Here is a 23,039-nt window from a genome sequence, read left to right on the forward strand (position 1 = left end):
TTCCAACCAATTTCTCAGATCAAGTTGAGAAAACAAGTGAAATATTGATTTGTTTTCTAACTCAACTGTTGTTCCTGCTTTGCCGATGGTCTTTGTGAGGCAGTGGCTCCACTAATTTAGTAGGAAGGGTTGATGAAAGGCTTTTTGGCATAGTCTGTGAAGATGAGGAAAACTCTAAAGCTGAATAAATTATAAATCTCCCTTAAATTGCTCCAGCACTGCCTTATGCTTCCAAGTGGGGCTTCTGAAGCCAGGTCATTCTATCAGATGTCAATCTCAATTTTCTTTGTTTCAAACTGTGGTTAATTACTGCCTTCTGGAAGTTTCTGGACTCTGGTGTCCAAAGAAGGAAGACTCATGTCTTCAAGAGCCCACCAGCGTGGCAGTAATTGCAGGCCATCTTGTTCTATTGAGTTTTAAGCTACGAAAAATTCTTACTGGGTTGACCTTTCCCCTTGCATTGAGTTCAGGACCAAATCATGTTTCACAACCATGAGTAAGACAATCTCCAGCACCCTCATGGCCAAGACTAGAGACATAGGACTCTGATCTTGGTGCATAAAAAAATACATGAACTACTATATCTGTGTTATTTTAATTTATTTGTCATTGAAATTAAAAAAAAAAAAATGAGTAGAACTGGACCCATATGCCATTTCCAAGGGCCTCAGAAGGATGGCTGGGGTAAGTATCTAGCCTGTTTGTATCAGGGTTAAATGGAACTTGAGTGAGCTTAATTTTTATTGGAAAATTTTACTGGCTCCCACCTTTCCACCCACTGACAGGTGGTCCTTCCTCCCCAGGCAACTTCTATGGCCTTTGCTAAAAGGCTTCCTGACACATCTCCATTCCTTTGGGGGCCTTTTGTGTGGTTCCTGTGCTGCACTCAACATGCTGTGTGGGGTCCTGTCTAAGTCTCCTGCAGTTCAAGATCAGCCTAAGCACATACTGTCCTACAAAACAGAATAATCACAAAAACCCACAACAGAAGAAAAAAGAGGAGCAATTGCCATTGAAAGGCTTCCCATTCTTTATGTATCAATTTTCCTCACCCCAGAGCCATGCCACCTTGGACTGGGATTTCATCCACCCTTAAACTTCAAAGTTAAGCCATTTCACAAGTGGTCAGCTCTTGCCTGGGAAAATTGCCAACAGTCCCAGAGGGGAGAGGTAAGTGGAGCTTGTTTTTCCATGGGTCATGTGGTTTCCTCTGAGTCTGCCTTTGATTTACTCAGTGATTCAAAAGATAGCTTAAGTCTAACTTAATGTGGAGAGATATTTGTTTCTATTCTGCCCCCTCACCTAAAAAAGCCCCGGTTTGTTCTTTCCTCAGCATCAAACCATAGATTCCGTGTGCCTGCGTGCTCAGACACTTAGTAGCATTTGACTCTTTGCGACGCTGTAGACTATAGACCGCCAGACTCCTCTGTCCACGGGATTTCCCAGGCAAGAATACTGGAGTGGGTTGCCATTTCCTCCTCCAGGGGATATTCCTGACCCAGGGATCATACCTGCATCTCCTGCATTGCAGGTGGATTCTTTATGGCTGAGCCATTGGGGAAGCCCATAGATTCCGATAACTGAGCATTTTGGGGAAAATTATTGTATGTTAAAACTATTGACCAAGACAAGTGGATTCACCAATAAATGGGACATTTCTTAGGCTGCAAGTTTGCAGAGTCTGAATCAGAACAACAGTGGGAAAACTCCTTATCTCTTTTTTTCTATAGAATGCAGAACATACAGCAAGACAGAGTTCTGAAGAAGTACCAGATACAAAGTCACTCACCTGAGGAACTAACCCAAAGGTGTGATTCAGAGAGGGCAGGTCTGAAATGGAGCCAGAGGCACTAAATAAGGGAAAAGACATGGAAAGGGAATGGGAGGGGTGCAGCAAACAGGCTGGGATCAGAGAGGAGTCATGTGACAGGATGCTACCTAGCACTCACAGTCTCAGGAGTGGAAGGTGAGCTCTCAGGCTGAAGTCTCAGGATGCATCCACACCAGTAACTAGCATCGCTTAGAATGAGGCTTAGGGTGGAGGACATGCATATCCCATGGCCGGCATGTGCATCTCTAGGCATGCCACCAAGAACAAGTGTCACAAATGCCTGTCTATGGACATGGCCTATATATGCAAGACAGGGAATCACCTCAGTATCCCTCTGTGGTGTGGAGGATACAATATTGATCCATATATATACAACTGGATGATCTATGATTGAAAAGTTAATGAAGCTGTGTCGCCTTAGTTGAATCTAAAGTAATTAATGTCAAGGGTAGATCTTGGCACAAAGAAAACATACAGTAAGATATGATTTATTGATGGGAAAAAAAACAGACAAAACTCAACTATCTATGGCTTAGAAATGTATACAAATGAGATGGATATGTTTTTGAAAGATTGAAAAGGATTAACACAAAATCCAAGAGGGTAGCCAACTCTTGGGATCAGTGGCATCCAGAAGAGTTTCAAAGATACCATTGGTGATGAAGGAATGTTGCTTGTCTTTTAACTATGAACATAGGTCACATTCTTTCTTTTATATGAATCCTATATTTCACTGCAATGTAAAAAAAGAGAAAAGAAAACTGGGAGAGCCCTCTGGTTCATACCCAGATGTTTTTCTCCCCATGTTTAAGTAATACTTTCAACTCCTCTATTCACTTATGTGTGCCATGCAAATAACAAGAGAAATAATGATTTGTAAAAGAAAACAATTTAGAGTGATCATGCAGAGGGAAGCCTGTGTTGCACCACTTTCTTCCTGTCCAGGAACATTTTCCACCAGGGGCGCCTCACTGTCCTCCATTTCCATGAGTCCAGAGCCGGCACAGTTAGCAGTTTTGAAGAAACCACGTGATCTTTATTCTCCCTAGAGATGAAAATCTCCCAAAGGGGCAAAACTGAGCTTTACCATATGATTTTGGAAGAAGATGGGCAGGCCAGGGCATCTTAGAGTGAGAGCAAAAGCATGGAAGCTGCCAGGGAGCAGTTGGCAGGCTATTCCTGTCTCCTGGAACTTCTTCCCTGGCTGCATCCCCATCACTTGTGAGTGAGACAATGCTTGTTCAAAAACAACCAGCTCTTCAAGTGCTGAAGCAAGAGCAGTGACAGGAGCAGGAGACAGAAAGAACAAGGACAATCCAGCCAGTGTGATGGTGTACAACTTGGTGACGACTGAGCCTCAGTCCTGAAAATGCACCTTGTGATGTGAGGATGCGGGGAGTGCAGGTGTGGGTGCCCCGGTCACTGCTCAGCACAGTTCTGTCACAGACCTAGGTTCTGTCACTCCTAGGCTGGCAGGATGGGGTACAGAGCTTCACGTTTACCTTTCCACATGCCTAAAGCAAAAACACTTCATTCCTGGGCCACATAATTACCTTTGGTCACTGATGATGGATGATCCTTATAAGGTGAGCACAGAGTCACCGACCATGGATCATTCCTATAAGGTAAGCAACCTTGGGGACAGACAGGACCCATTCCCATCTGACAGAGCCAGGCTGCACTCTGCCATGAGCCATTCCTCCAAGGTTCAGCTCCCCTCCATCCCTTAGCTTGTGAGGTTTTCATTTATTTGAAGAAGGAGGAAAATAAACTGTCTCACATCTTTTGAAATCTTACAGGGGTTCATACTCTTGAGTATAAACACCCCACATTGGCTGTGTCTATCTGTTATGACGGTTTCCTCCCCAGGGAATCAAGCCTCTTGGCTGGTTAGGGGAAGAGAGTTACGGTCTAAGCAGAGAAATTTGGTGATGCGTGAAAGGGAAATGGAGAAAACCCTCTAAATAGTACAACTTGAAAATATGACAAATATTAATAGCTTGAATCCAAATTAGAACTTGATCCCCATGAGTTACTCATGGATTCTCCAGCTTGATGGATGTCAAATATTAATAGCCAGAATCCAAATTAGAACTTGATCCCCATGAGTTACTCATGGATTCTCCAGCTTGATGGATGTCTTCCTTCTTAACAACCACACAGATCCCCCAGACAAAACGCTCACTCTCATTTTCTCATGGGATACATGTATCTGGGAATCAGAGACTATCGAGCCTGAAGACACTCTGAGGGCGTCTAGTTTTCCACCAATGCCACAAGTGCCCTTGCATGGTGATGTTCTGACACTTTCTCCAGGTTCACGTCCCAGGAGAAGTGAGGACTAAGGAGAGTCAGGATGGAAAGGGCCAGGATCACACATGCGGGGCAGGTTTGCTTCTCAGCTCTCTGTGATCACACCTCATATTCAATTTTGCTTGAATAAATAATTTTGTAACTCAAGATGGTTTTGAAAACCACACATCTCATAAAGACTTTCCAGTGCAAACAGAAGCCAAATGAGAAGAATAGATTTCCCCAGGATCTATCTATCCAAGTGAGTGGTAGATGGCCAAAAGGTGTCACAGACAGTGGTCTGGTATTCTCTGAAGGTACCATGCTATCAAGGTTAACCTATTATCCATGGCCTTTCTACTTAGCTGACAAATACCAGGGATCAGATGTAATTCTGCAAACTTGTCTAGGCTGGCCTGATCACCAGGAAGAGGGTGAGGAGTTTGGCTCATCAGCCTGACTATTTGGTAAGGGAATTTTCTGGGCAGTAAAACCGCATCCCCATAATGTCTACCTCATAGGCGCCTGGAGATGTAGCACTGCAAAGTCTTGCCTTCTTCACACACTGACTGAGCCTGAATGCTCCTGAGACAAGCGCCCTAATAGCCTGCAGTCTTCATGATGCTCTGATCAGATATGGAATATTTATGGAATGACCAGATATGGAATATTTCCCTGTGATTTGTGGATGCACCTGTTCTTGTTCTCCTCCCCACATCCTATGGGGTAAAGGCAAACAGTCTAGGTGAGTGCTGCACACAAGGCCTGTTTGCGTTAGAGCTGAAAAGCACCAAACTGAGGGAAAACTCCAGTGTTTTGTAATGGACTAGAAACCAGCTGCCCTCAGGCCTTGGAAGTGAAAAGTGAAAGTGAAAGTGAAGTCACTCAGTTGTGTCCGACTCTTTGCGACCCCATAGACCCCTACCAGGCTTCTCAGTCCATAGGATTTTCCAGGCAAGAGTACTGGAGTGGGTTGCCATTGCCTTCTCCAGGGGATCTTCCCTACCCAGGGATTGAACTTGTGTCTTCCGAATTGTAGGCAGACGCTTTAGCCTCTGAGCCACCAGGTAAGCCCCCTCAGGCCTTGGGGAGACATTATATTTGACACACTGAATAGTAGGCCTTCCTTTCACTGCAGGGGAAGCAGTCTCTATCTTCCCAGGCTGTTTCCCCCATGCACCTCCTTGAAAATGCAGTCCCAACAAAGGCTATGCGTGCTCCCAAGATGAACAGAAACGTGGGCAACCCCTGCCCTGTGAAGGTGTTTCCATTTAGAGATTTCAACAGTTCCTGAGATTTCAACACTTTTACTGCATGCTTCCTTTGTACCTAATCATCTCACAGCTTCTGGAGCCTTAGTGATTCAATTGCAGTTTGCCTCTTGACCAGAACCACCACAGATACTTTCTCAGTGTGTGTTTGATTGATTGCAGACAGGGTTGGGGTGGGAACATCCCTTCACTCATTTGCAAGTGTTATGGATATGGCCATGCAATTTCAGGTATTTACTGAAATACTCAAGCTCAACGTGAATTCAGTCATCCCTCTAACCCTGTATTCCATGTTCAAAAATGCCCCTGGGGAACATAAACATGGTTAGCTTCACAATTGCTGCTGTCAATCATTTGACCTTAGTAAAGTACTCCAACAGGCTTCATCATATCAAGGTTTTCCAGCAAAGCCCCTGTGAAAATACTGTTTCTGTGTGTTTGGCTTGGGTCCAGGTAGAACACCCCAATGTTTAACTATTCCAGAGTTCTGAGGATTTCAGGAAGGAAGTTCATGCAGTTGGTAAAGTTTGTCTTTTAGGCCATAATTTAAATATTAAAACAGAATGGGACGATCTTTTTTGTTTTTCTACTTCATTAAAAAAAAAAAAATGGCATGGTAGGTTGGAAGGACAGGGGTACAGACCTTTTGTAAATGTTTTGTGCCAAGCTGGGAGAGGATCAAATAATTTTGTTGCATCTGATTTCTTTTTCCCACTTGTAAGAAACAAACAAACAAACAAAAAATCATAGCAGACTTTGTGCTGTATCTTTTCTAATTCAAAAATAATGTGTTTATTTTCTTGTTTTGTGGAAGCTATCCATGGTTCCACATGTTTGGGGGCTGTGTCACTTGTAATTTCCCAGGCCACATTAAAGAAAGAAACACATGATTAAGTTAAAGCATGATGGAAAATCATGGGCCATTATGGGGTACTATTTGATGAACTCAACAGGTTAATTTCTTATAATCAGAGCCAACCATGGATGGGTCAGTTTTGACTCCTGCAATTAGCCAGGTGGATTATTCTGGACAAAGTTACTGTCCTGGAATGCAATCATGCCCACCTGTCTCAGGTTGGCATAGCGCTATTTCTACCCTGAAGAGAGTGCCTTCAGGAAGCAGCAGTGTTTTGTTAGCACATATCCATATGTGCCTTAAGGAAAGGTCCCACCTCCTGGCCCAGTCATGACCTGTAGTTTCCTGATGGCCTGACAATCTACATCTCATTCAGATTTATAAAAATCCATTTTCTGTTGATGTTTTTGTCCATCCACCATTGTACTCCAACTTTTGTGCTTTTGTGTGTGTGTGCCAAGTTGCTCAGTTGTGTCCAACTCTGTGACCCGTGAACTGGAGACTGCCAGGTTTCTCTGTCCATGGAATTTTCCAAGCAAGAATACTGGAGTGGGTTGTCATTTCCTACTCCAGAGGATTTTCCCAGCTCAGGGATCGAACCCACATCTTTTGTGTCTCCCACATTGGCAGACAGATTCATTATCCCTAGCACCACCTGGGAAGCCCCTTTTAACTATATATTTTAGGTAGTGTTTCAAAGTTTACCTGCACTGTTCAATCCTGTAACTGGAATACCCAGCGCAGGACCTTGCATATAGCATGGTGGTGGTGGTTTAGTTGCTAAGTCGTGTCTGACTCATGTGATCCCATGGACTGTAGCTCACCAGGTTCCTCTGTCTGTGGGGTTCTCCAGGCAAGAATACTGGAGTGGATTGCCGTTCCTTCTCCAGGGGATCTTCCCAACCCAGGAATCAAACCCAGGTCTCCTGCATTACAGGTGGATTTTTACCAACTGAGCTATGAAGGAAGCACATATATAGCATAGTTATTAACAATTTGCAAAATAAATGAATAGTATTAACCATTCCTATATTATTTTAAGATTTAGAATGCCATTTAATGTATCCATATATACAATTTAAACTTCTCATAGACACTTTTAAAGTTTAAGCGAATATCTTTGGAAATCATATCATCAAATATTGTGCTATATTTAAAAAATAAATGTATGCTATTCTGTTATGGAGAACATAAACATGATTAGCTTCACAACTGCTGCTGTCAATCATTTGACCTTAGTAAAGTATTCCAACAGGCTTCATCATATCAAGGTTTTCCAGCAAAGTCCCTGTGAAAATAGTATTTCTGTGTGTTTGGCTTGGGTCTGGCTTGACCAAAAAGTTCATTCAGGTTTTCCTGTCACATCGTATGGAAAAACCCAAACAAACATTTTGGCCAACCTGATATTTTAAAATAATCATTTATACTAAGAAAAAGAATTACTCTTTAAGAGGGTAACATCTTGTTTGTTTCTAACAACTAAAGGAAAGCAAGGCAGATACAATTACTCCCATGAGAGGACATTTTGATTTCAAGAAACAAAAACTGGTCTCTAAATCAAAAAACTGGAAAACCATTAGCTAAGAGAACAAAACTGTCTAGGTGGCTTCACCTGAGTTGTGACCCAGAACTCAAAGAAAGTTAGTAGGACCCGAGTTCTCTTCTTCCTCATTGTCTCTGCTCCCTTTCCTCAGGGTTGGCTGCAACTTTAGACAGGCCCTGCTCTCATGATTATAAAGTGACTGCCAATAGCTGCTGGGACTACAGCCTCCCAACTTCATATGGGAAGTAGGTGAAGAACCTCTTCCCTTCCAGAAATGCAGTATACCTCTATTCACACCTCATTGGTGCTAACTGGGTACTGTGTCCATCCCAGAACCCTCCCCGTGGCCAATAGAGGGAATAAAGTGAACTTGGAGCTAGGAAAGAGGCAGTCTCAACTGAACTGTAAAATTTAGCACAAGGAATTAATTGATGGTTCCTCCAAAGTAAAATCTTGCTAGTGTTACCAACAGGATGCAGAATAGCTATTGTTCATAATGAAATAACGAACAATGACCACAAGTTCTGGCCTAGTGTATACACTATAAGACTGGTATTTAGAGCCATTAAGAAAGTTGCCTAAAGCCATAGATCTCCTGGGTGTATGAGTTTGTATTTGTAATAAATTAATTATAGCTGTTTCTTCACCTGGTGGTTATTTAATAAGTAATCTGTGGGCAAGGCAACCCAGGTTGTAAGTAATTGCTAAGGATTAGGAGGAGGAGGCAATGGCACCCCACTCCAGTACTCTTGCCTGGAAAATCCATGGACAGAGGAGCCTGGTAGGCTGCAGTCCATGGGGTCGCTAAGAGTCAGACACGACTGAGCGACTTCACTTTCACTTTTCACTTTCATGCATTGGAGAAGGAAATGGCAACCCACTCCAGTGTTCTTGCCTGGAGAATCCCAGGGACGGGGGAACCTGGTGGGCTGCCGTCTCTGGGGTCGCACAGAGTCAGACACGACTGAAGCGACGCAGCAGCAGCAGCAGCAGCAGGAGGAGGAAGGATGATGGGAGAAGACAGGTCCAAAGGTTGATTTCTCCTACAGTCTATTGCCCTGAACTTAGGTTCTAACCAGCTCGCTTCCCATGGCAGCCTATGTGGGACACAGTCTAAGTCTGTTCCCATGTGAGGACACAGCAAGAAGATGTCATCTATGAATACGGAAAAGTGCTCTCATGAGACAGGAAATATGCTGGCACCTTGAGCTGGACTTCTAGCCTCCGTGACTGTGGGAAATAAATGTTGCTTATAAACCACTCAGTCTAAAGCACTTTGTTAGCAATCTACCAACCAATAAGACAATCAGCAAATCCATCTTTTTTTTTTTTTTTCTTGACTTGAGGTCAATGGAGAAGTAATTTATAAGCCAAAAACAACTGTCAACATGAACTATAACTACAGCAAACAACTGAAGAATCTGTTCTTCAATATCCATGGTATTGGGGAATCCAGGTCACATAAAGATCCTAATTATGTTGTGTTGTCAGAGTGCCCAGTTATATTCAAATCTGTGATTAAAAAAACAAAGAATTTCTAGTGTAACTGTGTCATCAATGTAGAATGGGATATACTTTTAAAAAATTATTTTTTAACTGAAATTCAAATTTAACTGGGTATATTGTATTCTAATTTTGCTAATTCTGGTAACTAACACTTCCTACATGAACTACTGCAAAGTCTTCAAAATGCATTTCTGATCATGCATTCCTAAGGAAAGACCTCAAATGCCTGTCCCAGCATTTGAGATACTTTATAATTTTGTGCAAGCTCAACTTTGCACCTCTTTTCTCCAGATGCCCTTTAGTCACTTAAAACCCCTTGCTCTTTTGGAGAGGCTGTGAATTTCACACTGAGTCTCCATTATCCATTTCTCTTCTCTTTCTAGACAGTCTTCAAAGTCTAGATCAAATGTCACATCTGTGATTCCTTCTCTGGATTGCCCAAACACAATTAGCCATTTTATTAAATTAGCAATTTGTTTAAAAAAGGGGTTTACAAGACAGCAAAAGAGACACTGATGTATAGAACAGTCTTATGGACTCTGTGGGAGAGGGAGAGGGTGGGAAGATTGGGGAGAATGGCAATGAAACATGTAAAATATCATGTAGGAAACGAGTTGCCAGTCCAGGTTCGATGCATGATGCTGGATGCTTGGGGCTGGTACACTGGGACGGCCCAGAGGGATGGTATGGGGAGGGAGGAGGGAGGAGGGTTTGAGATGGGGAACACATGTATACCTGTGGCGGATTCATTTTGATATTTGGCAAAACTAATACAATTATGTAAAGTTTAAAAATAAAAAAAATAAAAAAAAAGGGGGTTTACTTATTTATTCTTCTCAACTTAATATATATATATATATTCAATGCAATTCAAATTAAAATCCTAAAGTCTTTTTTAATAACAAGTGAATTCTAAAGTTCATATGAAAAGTTAAAATACCCAAAATAGCCAACACAATGCTGGAGAAGTATTAAGTTGGAAGCAATGACACTCTTTACTATAAAACTTACTACAAAAATATGCTAATCATAGCAATGTGGTACTGGTGAAAGAACAGAAAAATAGATCAATGGAACAGAATACAGAGCTCCAATATAGGCCTACATGAGAATACTCAGCTGATCTTTGACAAAGAAGAAAAGCCAATTTAATGAAGAGAGAATTGTCTTTTCAACAAATGGTGCTGGAAAAAGTAGACATTCACATGCCAAAAATGAATTAAATGTAGACATTATACTTTTTTCCTCCCTGGCAGCTCAGAGGATAAAGTGTCTGCCTACAATAGGGGAGACCCAAGTTTGATCCCTGGGTTGGGAAGATCCCCTGGAGAAGGAAATGGCAACCAATTCCAGTATTCTTGCCTGGGAAATCCCATGGACAGAGGAGCCTGGTGGGCCCCAGTTCATGGGACAGCAAAAGAGTCAAACATAACTGTCACAACTTATACTTTTTACAAAATTAACTCAAAATGTGTCCTTATCATAGACCTATAATGTAAATGAAAAATTATACAATTTCTGGAAGTTAACAGAGGTAAATTCTAAGTGACCTTGGTTTTGATGATGACTTTTTAGATGCAACACCAAAATTAGGATCTATGAAAAAATACATTAAGTTAAACTTCCATAAAAGTAAAAATCTCTACTCTATGAAAGATGCTATTAAGAAACTGACAATATAAACTACAAATAGAGCTAAAATATTTGCAAAACATATATGTGATGATGAACTATATCCAAAATATACCCTTCTTAATATTCAACAGCAAGGAAACCAACAACCTAGTAATTTATAGGATAATATAATTACAGATACCTCACCAAAGAGGATATGATAATGTCAATTAAACATATGCAAAAATGCTTCATGTTATATTTCAATATGCATGAGTGCATGTTGTCGTGTCTGACTCTGTGTGACTCCATGGACTATAGCCCTCCAGGCTTCTCTGTACATGAAATTCTCCAGGCATGAATACTAGAGTGGGTAGCCATTCCCTTCTACAGGGGATCCTTCTGAGCCAAATATCAAACTCAGGTCTCCCGAATTGCAGGCAGATTCTTTATGGTCTGAACTACAAGGGAAGCCCCTATATGTCATAGGGAAATTGCAATTTAAAAGCTATAGTAAGAAACCAAAAAAAAAAGCTATAGTAAGAAACCACTACACATCCATTAGAATGGCACAAACCTCAAATACTGAAAATACCAAATCTTGGTAAGGATGTGGAACAACAAGAATGCTTATCTATTGCTATGGGAATGAAAAATGGAACAGCCACTCTGGAAGACAATTTGGTAGCTTCTAAGGCAATGGCACCCCACTCCAGTACCCTTGCCTAGAAAATCCCATTGACGGAGGAGCCTGGTAGGCTGCAGTCCATGGGGTCACTAGGAGTCGGACACGACTGAGCGACTTCACTTTCACTTTTCACTTTCATGCATTGGAGAAGGAAATGGCAACCCACTCCAGTGTTCTTGCCTGGAGAATCCCAGGGAAGGAGGAGCCTGGTGGGCTGCTGTCTATGGGATCGCACAGAGTCCGACTCGACTAAAGCAACTTAGCAGCAACAACAAAACTAAACATAGTGTTACTTTGTAACTCATCCGCTGAGCTATTAGTTATTTACTCAAATAAGTTGAAGACCTGAATCTATACAAAAATCTATACAGATGTTTATAGCAACTGGATTTACAATTGCCAATACTTGGAAGCAACTAAGATGTCCTTCAATAGGTGAATGGATAATCAAACTGTGTTTTATCCACAAAATATACTATTATTTGATGACAAAAAAGTAAATGGACTACCAAGTCATAAAAAGACATAGAAGAATCTTAAATACATATTTCTAAGAAAAAAAGTAAATCTGAAAAGGACACATACTGATTGACTCCAGCTTTTTGGCATTCTGAAAAAAGCAAAACTATAAAGAGAGTAAAATGGTGGGAAGTTTCCATAGATTGAAAGGGAGAGAAAGATGAATAGGTGGAGCACAGGGAATTTTAGAAAAGTTTAGTTATTCTGTATGATATTGTAATCAGTAATACCTATTATCACAACCTACAGTACTATACAACAGAAAGAATGAAAGGTGATGTAAATTGTGGACTTTGGTAACAATGTATCAATGTATCAAAAGTTTGTGTTTACATATGAGATTGAAATACTCTATAATTGAAAGAGTAAGCAGATTTTTTTCAGAAAATTAAACTTCTAGAACTAAAATATATGAACATGGACCTCAGTGGATGAATTAATGAACAAGTAAGACATGACTGAAAAGTGATTTAAGTAACTAAACGTGAAAACTGAGGAAATCATTTGAAATACAGTCAAATAAAATAATAAGCAGAAAACTCTGAAGGATAAGTTGAGATATCATGGAAAAGACCACTGTTAGATATGAAAGGCCATACAGCCTAGTGCTGAGAATATGAACTCTCGAATGAGTCCCTGGATCAAATCTTACAGCTACTCCTCAATGGCTGTGTGAACTTGGGTGAGTCACTAAGACTTTACATTCAAGTTTTTTTCAGCTCTAAATATAGATGTTACTAGAACCTACATCATAAGGTTATTATAATTGCTAAAGCTGTTAAAACTAATATAATATTTAACATAAAATATATAAATTGCAAAGGTGTATAACTGGTGTTATACAATCAATGAGTGACCATTATTAAGGAAGAGTTTAACATACAATGAGAAAGAAAAGACACTCAACTGAATGGAATTCCAGAGAGTAGCAAGGAGAGAAAAGGCCTTCTAAATGAGCAATACAAAGAAATAGAGGAAAACAATAGAATGGGAAGGATTAGAGATCTCTTCAAGAAAGCTGGAGGTATCTAGGGAATATTTCATGAAAGGGGCCCCAGAAAGGACAGAAATGATAAGGACACAACAGAAGAAAAAGAGATTAAGAAGAGGTGGCAAGAAAACACAGAAGAACTACACAAGAAAAGTCTTAATGACCCAGATGACCACAATGATGTGGTCACTCACCTACAGCCAGACATTCTGGAGTATGAAGTCAAGTGGGCCTTAGGAAGCAATACTATGAACAAAGCTAGTGGAGGTGATGGAATTCCAGCTGAGCTATTTAAAATCCTGAAAGATGATTCTGTTAAAGTGCTTCAATCAATATGGCGCAAATATGGAAAACTCAGCAGTGACCTTAGGACTGGAAAAGGTCAGTTTTTGTTTCAATCCCAAAGAAAGGCAATGCCAAAGAATGTTCAAACCTCTGTACATCTGCACTCATTTCACATGCTAGCAAGGTAATGCTCAAAATCCTCCAAGATAGGCTCCAGGCTCCAACAGTACATGCACTGAGAACTTTCAGATGTAAAAGCTGGGTTTGAAGCTGGGTTTTCTGAAGAGGCAGTGGAGCCAGAGATCAAATTGCCAACATTCATTGGAACATAGAGAAAGCAAGAGAGTTTCAGAAAAAACATCTACTTCTGCATCAGTGACTCTTTTCTTCTCAGTGAGTCGAGCCAGAGTCAATTTTGTTTATCCTTTCAAAGAACTAGCTCTTGGTTTTATTGATTTTTTTCTATTTTTAATCTCTGTTTTATTTATTTTTCTCTATGATCTTTATTATTTGCTTCCTTCTGCTGACTTTAGGTTTTGTTTGTTCTTCTTTTTCTAATTCTTTTAAGTGGAAGGTTAGGTTGTTTATTTGACATTTTTCTTATTTTTTGAGGAAGGTCTGTATCGCTACAAACTTTGCTCTAACTGCTTTTGCTATGTCCCGTGGATTTTGTATGATTGTGTTTCATTTTTGTTTGTCTCAAGGCACTTTTTAATTTCCTTTTTGATTTATCATCAACCTTGGTTTTTAGTAGTATGTTGTTTAATCTACATGTAATCATTTATTTCTTATTTCTTTTCTATGGTTGAGTTTTGGTTTCATGCCATTGTGATCAAAGAAGATACTTGGAATAGTTTCTATACTCTTAAATTTGTTAAGGTTAGTATTGTGCCCTAGTATGTGGTCAGTCCTACAGAACATTCCATGTGCACTTGAAAAGAATGTGTATTCTGATTTTGGGGGTATGAAGTCCTAAAAATATCAATTAGGTCTAACTGTTCTATCGTATCACTTAGGATCTCTATTGCCTACTTGATTTTCTGTTTAAAAGATCTATCCACTGGTGTGAGTGGGGTATTAGAGTCTCCTACAATTATTGTGTTCCCATTGATTTCTCCCTTTATGTCTGTTAATGTTTATTTTATGTATTTCAGTTCTCCTATAGGTGCTAGATGTTGACTAATGTAAATCTTCTTATACTGATCTTTTTATCATTATATAGTGTCCTTCTTTATCTTTCCTTATGGCTTTTTATAAAATCTATTTTGTCTGATACGAGTATTGAAACTCTCACTTTCTTGTCACTTTTGCTTGCGTGAAATGTTTCCATCCCCTCATTTCAACCTATGTGTATCCTTGTCCTAAGGTTTGTCTCTTGTAGGCAGCATAGTGTAGGCTCTTTTTAAGTTTTTCTTTCTCATATGCCACTATATGTCTTTTGACTGGAGCCTTAAGTTCATTGACTCTTAAGATAATTATTGATACATAATGTACTTATTGCCATGTTGAACTTTGTTTTCCAGTCAATTCTATGTTTCTTCATTTTTCCTTTTTGTTTTCCTTTTTGTGGTTGATGATTTCTTTTTATTTGATGCTTATGTTCTCTTCTGTTTGTTTGTTTTTTTGTGTGTGTGTGTGAATCTATTGCATGTTTTTGATTTGTGGTTGCCTTGTTTTGCAAGTATGTTAACTCTTCCTATCACTGCTTGCATTAGACTGATAGTCATGTAGGCTTTAACACATCCTAAAAAGAAAAGAAAAAAATATTTGCATTTTCCTTCTCCCCTTCCCTGCATTTTATTATTTTTATGTCTTTTTTTACCTGTTTCTCTTTATACTTTTACGTTTATCATTGCTTTCACAGCTAGTCTTTTTTTTATCTATACACTAAATAATTTGTGATTTAGTTACCAATTGTGATTTTTCTCTTTATCTTCTTGTTTCTTCTCTATTTAGAAATGACTCTTCAATGTTTCTTTTAGGGTAGCTTTGCTGCCAAGTCGCTTCAGTCGTGTCCGACTTTGTGCAACCCCAAAGATTGCAGCCTACCAGGCTTCTCCGTCCATGGGATTCTCCAGGCAAGAACACTGGAGTGGGTTGCCATTTCCCTCTCCAATGCATGAAAGTGAAGAGTGAAAGTGAAGTCGCTCAGTCGTGTCCAACTCTTAGCGACCCCATGGACTGCAGCCTACCAGGCTCCTCTATCCATGGGATTTTCCGGGCAACAGTACTGGAGTGGGGTACCATTGCCTTCTCCCCAAGGGTAGCTTTAGTATGGCTGTATTTTAGTTTTTGCTAGCCTGAGAAATTATTTATTTCTCTGCCTGTCTTGGAGGGTTACTTATATGCAGGAGCGGCCCTGCGTACCTAGTGTAGGTTTAATTTTTTTTTTTTTTTTACATAAGGGCTATTTTTTGGTGTCTCTTTCCTCACCTCAGCATATGCTGGCCATTATACCCTTAATAGAGGGTGTGCATGTGTGTGGCCTGTGTACTTCCCCAGAAGGCAAAGGCAGCTATTGACTCTTGGTCATGGGACCCTCAGCAGCAGCCTGAATGTGCTCCCAGGAAGGTTGGGGTAGCAATCTGCACCAGCTTACAGGGCCATGCCCACCTCTGGAGTCCAAGATGCAATGGCAGCTCACACCTGCCCTTGGAGCTCATGTTGCTCACTCTGTGCCACCTGAGATCATGTGGATAAATAAGCTCCTACGGTGGCCACCCCTTGCTCCACATGTCCAAGCCTCCCAACAATGGTCTCTTGCCTCTCTGGCGGGTCCAGACTTCTTTCCAGACTCCCTGGGTTGTGGTGCATCACACCCAAGCCCCTTCAGGCTGTCTCCGTGCAGCCAAATTCAGTCCTCTCCTCAGGATCTGACCTTCAAAGTCGAAGCCTTAATACTCAGCCCTAACTCACCCTAGCAGGCAAGCATCTCAGGCTGGGGAGTGCCTGGTGGCACTGACCACCTGTGCAGCCTGTCCTCACTTTGTCCTCCATGAGTCAATTGCTGTATTCTCCTCCCAGGCCCCAAAGGTCTCCCTCCGTCCCTGCCAGTGAGAGGACTTCCCGATATGCAGAAGCATTCCCTTTTTCCTAGCTGCCTCCCAGGGGTGCACTTCCTATCCTAATTCCTTTCCCTCTCCCTCTTTTTTTTTTTTTTTTCCTCTCTCTCTTTTTTGCCCTACCCACTTAGATGGAGATTTTCTTTTGAAAAAAAATTTGGAAGTCTTCTGCCAGTGTTCAGTAGATGCTCTGTGAGAGTCATTTCACATATAAATGTATTTTTGATTTATTTATGAAGGAAAGTGAGCTCCACATCCTACTTGTCTGCCATCTTAATCCAATCTCATCTATGTTTATTCTTTTCTTAATCTCTAGGTAATATTTTTAAAATTTTTATATTGGAGTGTAGTTGATTTACAATGCTGTGTTTTTTTTAGATATAGGAAAATGATTCAGTTATAATTATATATATACATATATTCTTTTCCAGACTTTTCCCATATAGGTTATTATAAAACACTGAATATAGTTCTCTGTGCTATAAGTAAGTCATTTGTATCATTTTTTTAATATTTCACATGTAAGTGATATCATATGATATTTGTCTTTCTCTGACACACATTCTTATTTACATACAGGTGTATTATTTTTGTCTCAATTATCTGATAGCAGTCTGGAGTCATCATGCCCCTGGCTCCTTAATACCTTAGTGAGAACTTGTTACAAAAAGAGATTTGTGTTAAACAGCCATAGTATCAGGATCAAATTCAGGAAATTTAATGTTGATGAACACTTGTTTAATTGATAGATCTTGTTCAAACGTTGACAAAAATCACAATAATCTTCTTTAGAGCTATTTTCCTGGACTAGGATTTAATCAAGAATCTCTTTTATCCTGGAATGCACTGCAGCATTTCTTTATCTCTAATGACATTACACTTCCAGAAGAGGAGAGTACAGTTGTTCCATAGAATGGATCTGTCAGTTGTTTCCTCCGGATAGACTCCTGTGCACTTTGTCGAAGATGTCATAAGAATGGTGCTGTGTCCTTCTCAGAGAGAGCATCATGCCAGATGCCCCTGACATCAAGTTGCCCTGTAATATGGGATGTTCACTCTGATCCCTCAGTTATAAACTATGCTCTATCAAGTGTCCAGAGAAGGCAATGGTACCCCACTCCAGTACTTTTGCCTGGAAAATCCCATGGATGGAGGAGCCTAGTAGGCTGCAGTCCATGGGGTCGCTAGGAGTTGGACACGACTGAGCGACTTCACTTTCACTTTTCACTTTCATGCATTGGAGAAGGAAATGGCAACCCACTCCAGTGTTCTTGCCTGGAGAATCCCAGGGACGGCAGAGCCTGGTGGGCTGCTGTCTATGGGGTTGCACAGAGTCAGATATGACTGAAGTGACTTAACAGTAGCAGTATCAAGTGTTTGCACTGTGAATGTCTACCGTTGTGGTTAGTGAGTCCTTTGGGAGGAGATGCTTGGAACCTACCTAGCGATCTTTTTCATCATGCAACTTCCTCCCATTAGTTTTGTATCCATGATGCTTCCCATCTGACTCTGCTATTACCGTGATGGGAGCAAAGTGGCTTTTACCACTATCAGTCTTCTGAAATTCAGGAGTTGGCTTCTACTGTAAGGAGAATCATTCTTTTCTTCCTTCCTGTTTTATGTGTACATGAATATGTTTAAATGTATGGAATATATGCAGCCCCTCTTCCCAGGGTTTGGTTAACACTCTCAAGAAGTGATATAGTATTATTTTTCTCCTTTTTAACATTGAGGGGGCTGAGATAACTGCTTCTAGTGGCACATTTTTATAACTATTACAGTAAAGCAAACCCAGAGAGTCTAGTCCCAAAATCTAAGCCATTCAATATTCTATCAGTTGGGATTCTGAGGACTGTAAGTGACAGAAATTCATTTCAAACCAGCTTAGGTGAAAAAGAGAATTCATTAGAGAAACACCAAGGATCTCATCAGGGAAATATTGAGGCACTCAAATGTGTAAAGGCAATGATGCCATCAAATTCAGGAACAGTGACCCAGGAATGCAAATAATACAGGGCCTCTCTCCTTTTCCCTTCTCTTGTATGTGGCATCTTTCCTTCCCTGTATTCCAGATTAGGGCAAGTACTGGGTGACATGGTCACCAACATCTCAATTCATCATTCCTACAGCATGGACATCTGCATAGATCCTACTACTTACCCCAGCCTTCCAGATTTTATAATTTTGTAGAAAACTTTAAAGGAATCATTTAGTAAATGGTCGAGCTTGGAATAAGCTTTTACTTCTTGTGCATTCAACTGTGGTTAAGATACCAGTTCAGGTAAAAAATAAGAAAGATACTTGGTCCCACAAGAAATGCAATTTTATGCCAATGAAGGAAATTGGCTGAAGGACAAGACAAAACTTTGATTTCTGTCCAGACTTGGATGGGAGGTCTGCAGAGAAAACAAGACAATCTCCCTTGTGCATAGAAAAGGCAAAGGAAACGCTGACTGTTCTTATGTGTGGGGTGCCTGTAAATTAGTTGATCATAAGTTGGATAATTTGTTCTTGTATATATTTTTATGGTTTTACAGGGCACAAGTGAATATTGAAGTGACAACTCAACTATAAAAAGAAGTGTAACACATTTTAATTATATTAAATGCTGTCATTATAGGGTGCTATTTTAATTCTTTCAGCTATTCCATAGTCTGAAAAGTTATTGTGTTAAATAAATATGAACTGAATCAATCCCAAAAAGGCACCATCGTTTTCAATTGAATTTTATGCTATTATTTTCACTTAAGAATTTTGACCACTAAATTATTTAAACAGTTTCCATGTGAGGAAATATGTTTCAATTGCTTGTTAAATAAAACTCAGTATATTTATAAGTAGCATATTGAAAACCACACTGCAATTTGGTATATTTAAATGTATCTTAAAAGTGCTCGGATACCTGTCAGACGGTTTTCCTCATTTTCAAATTAGGAAAACTAATTCATTCTGTAGAATTACCATGCTTTTTGAATCAGCACAAGAGAAAATATTGTCTAATGAAATGTTTTCCTCTATTTTTTAAGTCAAAGGCATAAATTAAAAATTTTCATATATATCATAAATGTAGTCAATCTCCCCAAACTAAAGCATAACCTTAAATAGAAATTATGACACCTAAATTTAGAAATACTGGGACTGTGTTACTATTAATGAACATATAGGCAGATAGATAATGGTATGAAGAAACAGGAAAAATAATTGTAGGACAATGTTTTGAACTATTTTATCTCATCCATCATGCATTGTCTTGGGCTGAGAGTCTGGGACACTCAGCTTTGGTGCCTGAGGGAGAGAATGTCACAGTGAACTAGAGACACAGAAGCTTTCGAGATCTGAGAGCAAGACCCCAGGGCCCTCCTTCTGTTTGGGCTCTGGGTGTGTGCAGCAACCTTATATGGCTTGCTGCCACGCAAGACATGGATACAGTCACGTCACAGGCCCAGGGGAAGGGGAACAATTGGAGCTGAAGAAATTTGCTTCAGGTTTGCATTCTTGAAGATTTACTCTGCACAATAAGAGGTTGTTTAAGTATGTAGTTACAATACTGAAGAATTGGCAAAACCAAATAAACAATCTGTGAAACAGGAGAACTTGAGTGAATGAGCCCCATTACTTGAATAACAGAAGCATCTTGTGGTTATCAAAACTACCCACGATGCTAAAGATGCCATCATCATCTTCATAAATAGTTTTCTAATCATTTCTCCACAGATAATTTTAATTGGGATTTTCCTCTCACCCTGGGCCTAACATAAAGCTGGGCATATGGGGAGGGGAATGGTGCTCACTGGCCCACACGTTACAAAGCTACAGATCATTGCAATATGTCTTTTGACAATATTGACAAAATGACCCTGACCCAGTCAACCCCAACCCCAGCTCCCAGGGATTCACACCCACATGCCCATTCTAGTCAGGCTGGAGGGACATTTAAGAACTGCTTTCGTGGCTGTCAGAACTGACCCACACGGAGTGGATCCTGGAGACTTCACTGGTGGTCCATTGGTTAAGAATCTGCCTTCCAGTGCAGGGGACATGAGTTCAATCCCTCACTGGAGAAATAAGATCCCACATGCTGCAGGGCAACTAAGCCCACGTACCACAACTAGAGAAGCCTGCAAGCCAAAACAAAAAGTCTGCAGCTGCAACGAAGACCAAGTGCAGCCAAAAAAGAGGAGGGGATCCCAAATGCTGGAGGTGACAGGGCACGGGGTCCTATTCTCATACTCTCCCTCTGCTGAAAAACAGGTAAGTCAAGCTCCTGAAATGCCTGAAGAAGTGTATGTCCTCTGCCTCCCACTCCTGCGGGGTTAGAAGAGTGGAACAGAAAAGCAGCCAAGACCGCACTGGCATCCCTCAGGCCTCAGGGTGATGGCGCGGCAGGGCTGAGATTTATTATGAAATCAGGTGAGCTGAGTATTAGGGAAAGTGAAAGTGAAGTCGCTCAGTTGTGTCCGACTCTTCGCAACCCCATGGACTACAGCCTACCAGGCTCCTCCGCCCATGGGATTTTCCAGGCAAGAGTACTGGAGTGGGGTGGCATTGCCTAAGGGTGCCACTAACATCTGTTTCTTTGAATGCAGCTTGATTTTCAGTTCTAGATTTGCAGATTTTTTTTACCGTCTTTACATTCATTGAATTGCTCCAGACATGCACATGGATGAGGTTCTTTTCTAGCTCATCCAAACATCCACAGAACATTAAGGACTCTTGTCTGAAGCATCCATGTTATTCTTTAGCTTCCATACACTTATTTCTATTATTTTTTCAATGTTTTGCCATTTTTGTCCTGGTCTTCTGGATGTATGTTACATTCATGATACACAGCCAAAGTTTCTATCTTTCATGTTCTCCAACTTTTTCTTTTTCATTTTAAGTTTTTAAAAATATTATTCTACTAATAAACAACCAGCTGAGTCTTCAAAGACAGCCATTGACTGTTCAGTGTATGCATTTGTTTTTACTCTACTTTTTATAATTTTTAAGACCTTTTTCTTATTTTCTTTTATCTCCATCAAAGCCACTGATTTGTTCAGGGCATATGCTTTCCTCAGCAGCCCCTACAGTATTCTCCTCTGCCTTCTCCCTAGATTAGGTTGACTGGAGGTATGTATGCACTTGTCAACTTCTGGTGTGAACGCCAAGTTGAACAGTAGACACCCCATGAATTAACGAGAGGTCAGGTTCCGCTGAGGGTGTGTGGGGAAGCAGTGAAGTGCTTTGTTCTGTTTCCTCTGGGCAGCATATTTCTCCATTCTGAAAACTACTTTTCTCTTCCTCTGAGTCTGTGTGGAGGATCTTCTTCAGTCGCTCAGTCATGTCTGACTCTTTGCAACCCCATGGACTACAGCACGCCAGGCTTCCCTTCCTTCAATATCTCATGGAGTTTGCTCAAACTTATGTCCATTGATTCAAAGATGCCATCCAACCATCTCATCCTCTGTCATCCCTTTCTTCTCCTGCCCTTGATCCTTCCCAGCATCAGGGTCTTTTCCAAAGAGTCAGCTCTTCTAGTTCCCCTCATTTTCTGCTTACTCTCTCTTTCAGCTGTCAACTCCCATCTCTGAGGACAGAACTGCAATTTACCCTGGGGTGGGCACCCCATTCTCAACTGCCCACAGCAGTCACCTCCAGAGTTTGTGCTCATTACCACTGTGGTATATTTTACTTCCTTTGAAAAATTGCCAAAAGCCTTAAGCAAAGTCACCTATGCAACACCAATACACATATGTGCCTTCACATGTCTGAACTTCTCTCTCACCCCTTCTCCGCTGGCCGGTTCCTACTCAGCGTGCAACGTGCCAGGTCTGCATGAGTGTTAGCCTCGTAATTTCCACATCTGAGAGGACAGGATGGAAAATACTGCTCCCATTTTGCAGATGTGTAAAATGAGATTTGGATAGACCAGGTGAAAGATGTGGTTTGACCCAGGCCATACCAGAATCAATCTTTAATCGTGTGAGGTTCAGAGGGGTCCCCCACTTTTCTTTGTCTCTGGCACAGCTCACTTTCTTTCCTCATGAATCACTGGAGCCCTAGAGCATTTAGTTACATTAAGAGACTTCCTTGAGGCAGTAAGGCCATGCCCACCTACCTCTGTTTATGACTCTCAGGGCGAAATGAGACGTGGCATTACTCTAACTGGTTGGGAAACCAGAGCTTTTATCTCTTGAATTTGAGTGATAATACGTTATTAAAGAGTTTACTCAGAGCCTCTGTTGTCTAGAAAAATGTTAAAGTATTGCAGAAATCCAAAGTTAGTACTATTTGATATAAAATAAACAAATAGGTGGGCTTCCCTGGTGGTTCAGTGGTAAAGGATGCACTTGCAATGCAAGAGTAGCAGGAGATGCAAGTTAGATCAATGGGTCTGAAAGAGCCCTTGGAGAAGGGAATGGCCACCCATTCCAGTATTCTTGCCTGGAGAATCCTTAGACAGAGGAGCTTGGTGGGCTATAGTCCAAAGGGTCACAAAGAGACAGACACTACTGAAATGACTTAGCATGCACGCAAGCAAATCGATAAATAAAGATAAATATTTTCATCCTCACTCGTCCTCTAAAAAATTTCACCTGTTA

This window comes from Bos indicus, chromosome 4 (assembly GCF_029378745.1).
Source record: "Bos indicus isolate NIAB-ARS_2022 breed Sahiwal x Tharparkar chromosome 4, NIAB-ARS_B.indTharparkar_mat_pri_1.0, whole genome shotgun sequence".
Classification (NCBI taxonomy): domain Eukaryota; kingdom Metazoa; phylum Chordata; class Mammalia; order Artiodactyla; family Bovidae; genus Bos; species Bos indicus.